This window comes from Lepidothrix coronata, unplaced genomic scaffold, assembly GCF_001604755.1.
Source record: "Lepidothrix coronata isolate B3197 unplaced genomic scaffold, Lepidothrix_coronata-1.0 Scaffold209, whole genome shotgun sequence".
Classification (NCBI taxonomy): domain Eukaryota; kingdom Metazoa; phylum Chordata; class Aves; order Passeriformes; family Pipridae; genus Lepidothrix; species Lepidothrix coronata.
The window spans coordinates 468,725-475,949 of NW_016690389.1; the positions used below are offsets into that span (position 1 = coordinate 468,725).

Below are 7,225 nucleotides of genomic sequence, written 5' to 3' on the forward strand. Positions count from 1 at the left end.
AAGTCCAACCATGAAATTTTTATAATGGTGCTTGCATTAAGAGTACAGAGGCATTTTAGCATGTGTACTCCTAACAGTATTTCAGAAGTCGATATGTATAGCTGTATTCTCACATGAGACTTCACAGTTTGACAAAAGATTTTTTCAATGCATGAAGACAACATCATACTGTCTGTTTACAGGTGATGATTTCTCTAGCAGAAAAGCTTTCTTGTTTAATTTTTAGTTAATTCTTTAATAAATTTCTGAGAATATACTTGGTTGTTGGTAGGAAGTAGTGTCAAAGAGTTATGGTTTCTCCAGATGGCTTTATCCTGATAGGGTTCCAGTTGTCTTAAAGTGTCCAACATAGGTTGTTGGTTTTCCATTGCAAGTTACTACCTAGTCCACATCAGTAGTGGCTGTGTTCTGTGATGGGTAAAGTCACTTTTGCTGTGGAGACTATTACCTGAATGGAAAGTGAGACTTGATTAACCTGTAAAGGTAAAAAATTCCTAAGTGTATAATGACGTATTACTTGGAGCTCAAAAGGCTCATGGCAGCAGTGAGTGTTTGACACAGCTGTTGCAGCTTGCATAGATGTCATCTAAAGCTGTTCCTTTTGGACAGAAGACCATCTTAATTGTTACTGTTTTCTGTTATCTTTCTTAAGATTCCCTAGAAATATTTTTGGTAAATATAGTCACAATACTTAATTTCACTACAAAATTTGTTTTCACGGATGTCTTCTGGTGAGAAGTGATTGCTTTTCAGGGGAGCTCTATGATGGTGCTTTTTCCTTTTAATTTCAGTTGTGTTTTATTCAAATTAAAATATTGCCTTTTTTTTCTGATGCCTTTTTAATGAAAGCTCAACATGAACAAAACAGGAGGAATATTTATTTCTGTTGTGAGAGAGGGGCTTTATTCTCTCTATTTTAGACCTGTGCATGGATACAGCTTTCCACACTGAGACGGTATCTCTACATGGTCTACACTGCGTTAAATAACATAGCTGAGATCTGAGCTTTCTTCTGCTTTGCCATTATCTGCCCATTCTCATCTCACATCTTCTCTACTGCATGCCTTCCTCTCCAGCGTTGCAAGTCGTGTCTGTTCCACCCCCTCTGCATTTTATTTTCCTGGCTGGGTTAGGTGTTCTCTTTGTCTATTTGGTTTGTGGTTCCTCATGTGTGTCTCTACCATCATGGTAGATGTGGCTTAGAATCCTTCAGTTACCCTCTCTTTCAGAGCTGCAGGATCTCTAGCCATTATTTTTTCCAAAAGGATTGCCAGTTCTGAGTTCTGATGAAGCTTTCCAACAAGAATGTTTATTTTCCGCTAATAAAATTTTATTTGGCTAAAACATGTACAATATTGATAAATGTTATATTAGTGTGTACAGAATGTATGTTTGTGGAATGAAATGTGAGCAGAAGCAAGTGGCAGTAAGATGCTGTGGGAGAAGGGACAAGCAGATGGTGACAGAAACCACTCTTCCTGAATTTGTAGTTGCTGCTACAAATTCAGAGTCGAGATGATAGGAAGAAGTAGTATTCTTGATTCGGTTTTCAGTAGGATATGTAGCACAGTGAGAACTGTTTAACTTGCAGGCCTTTTTAATAGTAATTTAACAAGCAGAATACACAAAATAGTATGTTCGGTCGTTTCTTCTTGTTCTACCATTTATGATTCATCCTCCCATGTGTGGTTTGCCTACGTGTAATTAGGAAAGTGGTATATACAGTAATTAGGTTCTCTTTTTTCGCCATGGAAATGGGAACTATATTTCTGAGATGCTGTTGAATTACAAATAAAAACAAGTAAAAAGCAGATCTTCTCTACTGCACTTTCAATAATGTCTAAACTACACTTAGAGTGAAAGAAACATCAGAAAACATCAACCACTTACGAACTGTGACCATAGCAGTATAAACTGAAGAGCTTCTAGGTAAGTTTCTTAACACATGTTAAGTCTCAGGTCCAAACTAGCCTGAAGATGATGCTTGAGGAAGCAGCAGTACTTCTCTGCCTCTGCCACTCAGTGTAACCTGTGCAGCAAAACAGCCTGGGGTACGGTCCAGTGTTCTGAGCTATGAGCATTCCAGTAGTCACTTCCAAGGGAAAAGTAAGCAGTTACTAGATACTGCAATAAATGCTCACAAAACATCTTTAAACAGCAAAAAGTGCATATCTAAGTCAGTGACTGCAAGGCTGTACAGGTTCACTTTATGAGCTATTTTTTAAGGAAACCTTGGCTACTCAAAATGTAAAACTGCATATTTCAACAAAATTCTCAATTCATTACATTTCTGCTTTACATTGTTCCACCTTTCTTTCCCTTTCATTCCAAAATTGGAGGCCCCATGTTAGAGATTCAGACAATGAATCCTTTTATCTAGCACTTGCATTCATTATTCATTGTGCATTGTCAGTGGATTGCTACTTCAGGCCTGAATTACAGTTAATTAATCTTAGAAAAGCACTTGTAATTTCACACTTTATGAAGCACTATTGTCTCAGCACAGCAGGGCTGTGGTGGCAAAATACTCTAATGCTTGTATCTCTTAATATTTATATGCATTCAGGTCTTTATTTTGCCTACATCTCTGAAGGTTGATGTTACAGCAATCATGCTTGTGTTTTGCTCTGGAAATGCTTTTCGGTATTTTTATTTTATTCAGAATTTCAAATGGAACAGAAATAGGTTACATAGTTAAATGATAAGGTTAGAAAGACCTTTATCCTTTTCAGTACTGAAAAGGAGAACCTGGAAAAGTGATGGACTTCAGAGCAAATCAGGCAGATTGCGAACTTGTCACGTTACTTCAAATGATGAGTTCTGTTGGTAGCTGGTAGTTGGTCAGATACAGTCTACACTTAAAAGCTAAGGCCTGTTGTTGTCCATCGTGTGGTTAAATGTTTCTAAACCTTCTTACTGTGCCTAATAGCTTTCTAGGAGCTCTAGTTGCACGTGTGAGCATGTATGTAAGAGCTTTACTGAGGAATTTGATTTGTGTGTTGCAACTTCTATGTTTACTTTACACATCTGCATAGGAACAGTTCCTTCTCTGTAGCTTACAATAGCTTAGCCAGTATTCTAAAAATACCTGTATCTCTTGACAGTACTTACAACTGACATTTCTGGAATGCTGGAAGAAAAAAAATTATAATCTGCGCTTACGTGACGGTACCAGAGAAGTGATTGAATGCAAAGTTACCAGAGATCCCTTAGTTGCGTAGCACACAGAAGGGAGTATTTTGTCATAACTATCAGTGTGTATTTGTCCTTTTACTCTTCCTTTGTATGCAGTTGGCTGCTGGCTGAGATGAAAAACTGAGAGCTGAAAAGATACTTTTTATTTTACTTAGTGTGCTTGCTATGTGGAAAAAGAAATTGCTAAGGGCTTTTAAAAAATGCTCCTTTAGCTCTTCAGCTGTATTTACCTAATTGTTTTAAGGAATTTCACAGTAATTGCTAAGGTGTAGTGCTTACCACAGCAAGATTTTTTTGATTATACTCATCATGAAACTATCCCATCATAAATATATTTGCTGTATTTTTGCTTCTTATTAGGTTTTTGCGTTAGGCAAGCGTAATTCCTTTTTGAAATATTGATCTTGTTACAGTCCTTGGATATAGAAATTGGGGAAAAAGAATTAAAAGTTTGAAATAGAATGTATTATACTGTGCAGTTTGTGCTGAGTGGGTTTTGTGCTGACTAGGGAAAGATACCTCCAACCTGAATTACCCTGTGATCCTGATATCATAGGTGGAGTCAAGAACTAGAATTTATTGTTAGTCTAAGGAATGCTCTAGCAGTCTAATCAGAGGCAGCAGTTTTTATTGTTAACCAATTACAGTGATGCTAATGCTTGTGGTCTGATTGCAGCTGGTTTCCAGTAATCAGTGTATGGAGCATCATCAGCAATCTGAGCCCTGCTGGAAGGAGGGCACTTGTAGTGTCCGTACCTGGGATTTTCCTGGGTACTTTCAAGCAGTCAGTTGCTAATGCTTTGTGTTGATCCAAAAGCCTATCACTTAAGCGTATCCAAAAATCACTCTGGTTTTGTTAGACTTCTCTTGTATCTGCTATAAATAACTTAAGGCCACAGAGATGAGCTGAATCTAAACCCAGGTTAGACACAAGTCATTTGACTGCAATGACTTTGTTGTAGTTAAGTCACTCAACTGCAAGGCATGTGCTGCTACAGCTAAATCCAAGCTCAAAATGTGAGTGCAGTCCAAGAGAAGGCCAGACAAAAGGTTGGAAGTCCTTGGGCAGTGTGTGTCTGGGGTGGAATGAGGCCTGTGACCTGATGAAGGCAATGGTGGTGCTGTCTCTACAAGGCTGCAAACCGTGTGCATGTGAGAGATCTGTGTGCTCATGCTGGAGGGAGGGGAGCATAAACTGACCTTTCAGCTTGACTTGCTGAGTAATAGAAACTGAAGATGGAATTAGTTGGCTTGCAAAAGTATGAACTGTTACAGTTGTGAGGGGAGCACTGACATCGCTTTTAGTGTTACATCAGTGGTCAGTGTGCAGTGAACTGCAGGCAAGGACAGCTTCTCCTGCTGAACGAGCCTTCAGAGCACTGCCAGCTGCCCTGGGTAGTTCTGACATGCACTTGAAAGGATCTCCTTGAAGTCTTTCATTGTAGCTTCCATTTTTCAGACTAAGACGTTCTTCAGTATTGAGTCATCTTCTGGTGAGGAAGCACGGAGGTTTTTTCGTTGTGTTGACAGTAACCTCCTTGTGTGAGCTGACATGGCTTATTACACTTGGGTCCTCTGATCTGAACTGCAGCAGTTTGGCAAAATAGATAATCTATTCAGAATGAAAATCTTGGGAAGCTTTTTGCATCTGGTATGATTCAGAGGTTCTTCAGAGGCCATGGATTGAGCAATTTTTATTTTCTTTTTTTTGTTCTTATTTTTTACCAATCTTACTGTTGGAGGAGGTTAATGTCTGTGAAACTGAAATTCTGGATTTCTGGGAAATGCTATTTTGAGTCTTTTGAGGTTAGAACTGGATCAAAATCTAATGGAGAACTGCAAGAATGTTGAACAGTAAATCTTCAGATTGTTTATACTTGTGTTTGTAAGGATCAAATTAGACTCATTTTTCCTGTGTTGCTTTATTTTAGTTAAAGTTCGAAATATTCAGTGTAGTTGTAGCTGTGACAAATTTGCCATGCTGCTGTATGAAGTGTAGCAAAAGTATAGAGAGTCATGTTTATAAAACTTAAGTCAATCCTTTAGTGAGAGCAGCTGCTTGGTGTAGTCTACTCCAGGGCTGTTTAATAACAAATTAGAAGTACTGGGAATACTATGCAGAATACACAAACAAAATTGTCTTTCTTTCCCATGCCTTGATTCTAGATCTTTCACACTCCTGAGTCTAGGGCTTCATTTTTGTTGTTTTGTTATTGCTCTATGACAGGTGCTGATTTATGTCCCTATCAGAGGCGTAGCTTATAAAAAAGTTTTCTTGCAAAACCTGTTAGCTTAGGTGTGTAGGCAAAATATTCCTGGAACAGGTAAGTTACTATACCTCTTGGTATATTGGAACACTCATTAACAGGTGTAAACTGACCTGTTTGGTCACACAATGAAACTCTTCTGGTTTGAATCTTGAAATTATGCTTTGGTAATTGTTCCAGATCTTCAAAGTAGATAGTTTGTATACAATGTTCAGTCTGAAATTCTGTCTCCAGTTTTGATTAGGTTCCAGTGTGTTTGGAATTGAATCTCAGTATCATTTCTAAGGAATGATATCTCACTGTTATCTAGAACTTGGCAAAAATGTGAAGGCTTAAGAAGTGTACCTGCCCCCTTTTTTCCTCTGCTCCCTGATACACACTTTGATTGACTGTATTTGGAAGAGAGAGTATAAATTTTTCCAGTTGCTGGTCTCTTAGATTATAAGGAAAGATAATTACAATTTCCTACCTTCTCAGTGCTTCCTCAAGTTATTGTGCTGCCTCTCATATCTAGATTTTTTTCCTAAATGTTTCCTAGAAAAATCATTTCTGTACCAAACACGAGGACTTTAGTCTATTGTCAGAATTATAAAAGAGCAATGCTTTTTTCATTCAAAGTTGAAATCTATAATAGATACAGGCTATTTAATTTCCTTCATTAAATTTCTAACTTTATCTCGTAAACTCTTTTTTTTGTTTTCCATCAGAGTTATTTATCTTTTAGTACTTGTAATTTCACAGATAGTACTAACTCTGTTCTTCTACTAGGTCTGAAATAGCTTTCTTAGTGTTTGCATTCCTTTCTTGTGACCTACCCTGCTGTGTTTTTCTCAAGTCCCCCACAGTCTCCTCCTTGAATAACTGCTTTTATCTCAGTTTGTTTATTTCCCATCATTCTGGCCTTACTATACAAGTAGTTGTGAGATGATTTATTCCATTTCTTGGTAAGTAGTTTTGATTTCTTCTTTCTTTTCTGTTCCCCCTTTTCCTCTTACTATCTCCAAGTCTGGCATTTTGTTTCTCCACTTGAGTTGTTTCGGTTTTTTTGTGTCAAAAAGTGAGTCTTACATCCACTCCAGCCTCTTCTTTCTTATGCAAGTTCTGAAGACAGATTGGATATCTGAAAAGAAGTAGTGGTTAGTCAGGAGTAGGTGTGTGCTCTGTGAGGACTGTGCTCTAGGCATGAAGTTTCTAGAATTCTTTCAGTTGATTAAAGGAATGAGGTTTAGCAGACCATAGGCAAACTTCCTGATTTGTTTGAACTTCTTCGGGGAGAGCAAATGAAGGTGTGATTTACGTGAACAGTTAGGCAGTCAGTTTGAGAGGACCTCCCTGCAGACATTCAGTGCTGGAATTGGTGGCAAGACATTAAATGGAAGTTGTCAGCTCTTGGAGATTTTGAGCTAATGGAACCAGACACCACTGATCTTCGTAGCATATAAAACATCTTTTCCTGGAGACTATCTAGAAGAAAATGATGTGCATTTGAAAAGTTGTAACTGCAAAATTTAATCTCATAAATATTGTGACAATAAACCTCATAGCGTGTTTCTTATTAGTCTTCTGGGTAGTTCAAAATGTAGTACTCAGACCACAAGGAAGTTGATGATTTTTTTTTTTTTTGGTTGGTTGGTTTGGCTTTTTTTTAAATTCAGAATGTAATGGCAAATGAGAGAGGAAGGATTCCTAGAAAGAGACTAAGGGGAAAAAAAGATGTACTCAGTACTAGTAAGAATCAGTTTATGGTACTGAAGTAGCAGGAA

At 37.8% G+C, this 7,225-nt stretch overlaps 1 protein-coding gene across 5 annotated transcripts in view; it reads left to right on the forward strand.

Annotated features, from left to right (window-relative positions):
* NEK7 (NIMA related kinase 7) overlaps positions 1–7,225 on the forward strand; it is a 61,877-nt gene that overhangs the window by 18,708 nt on the left and 35,944 nt on the right. The gene's annotated exons all lie outside the window — the stretch shown is intronic.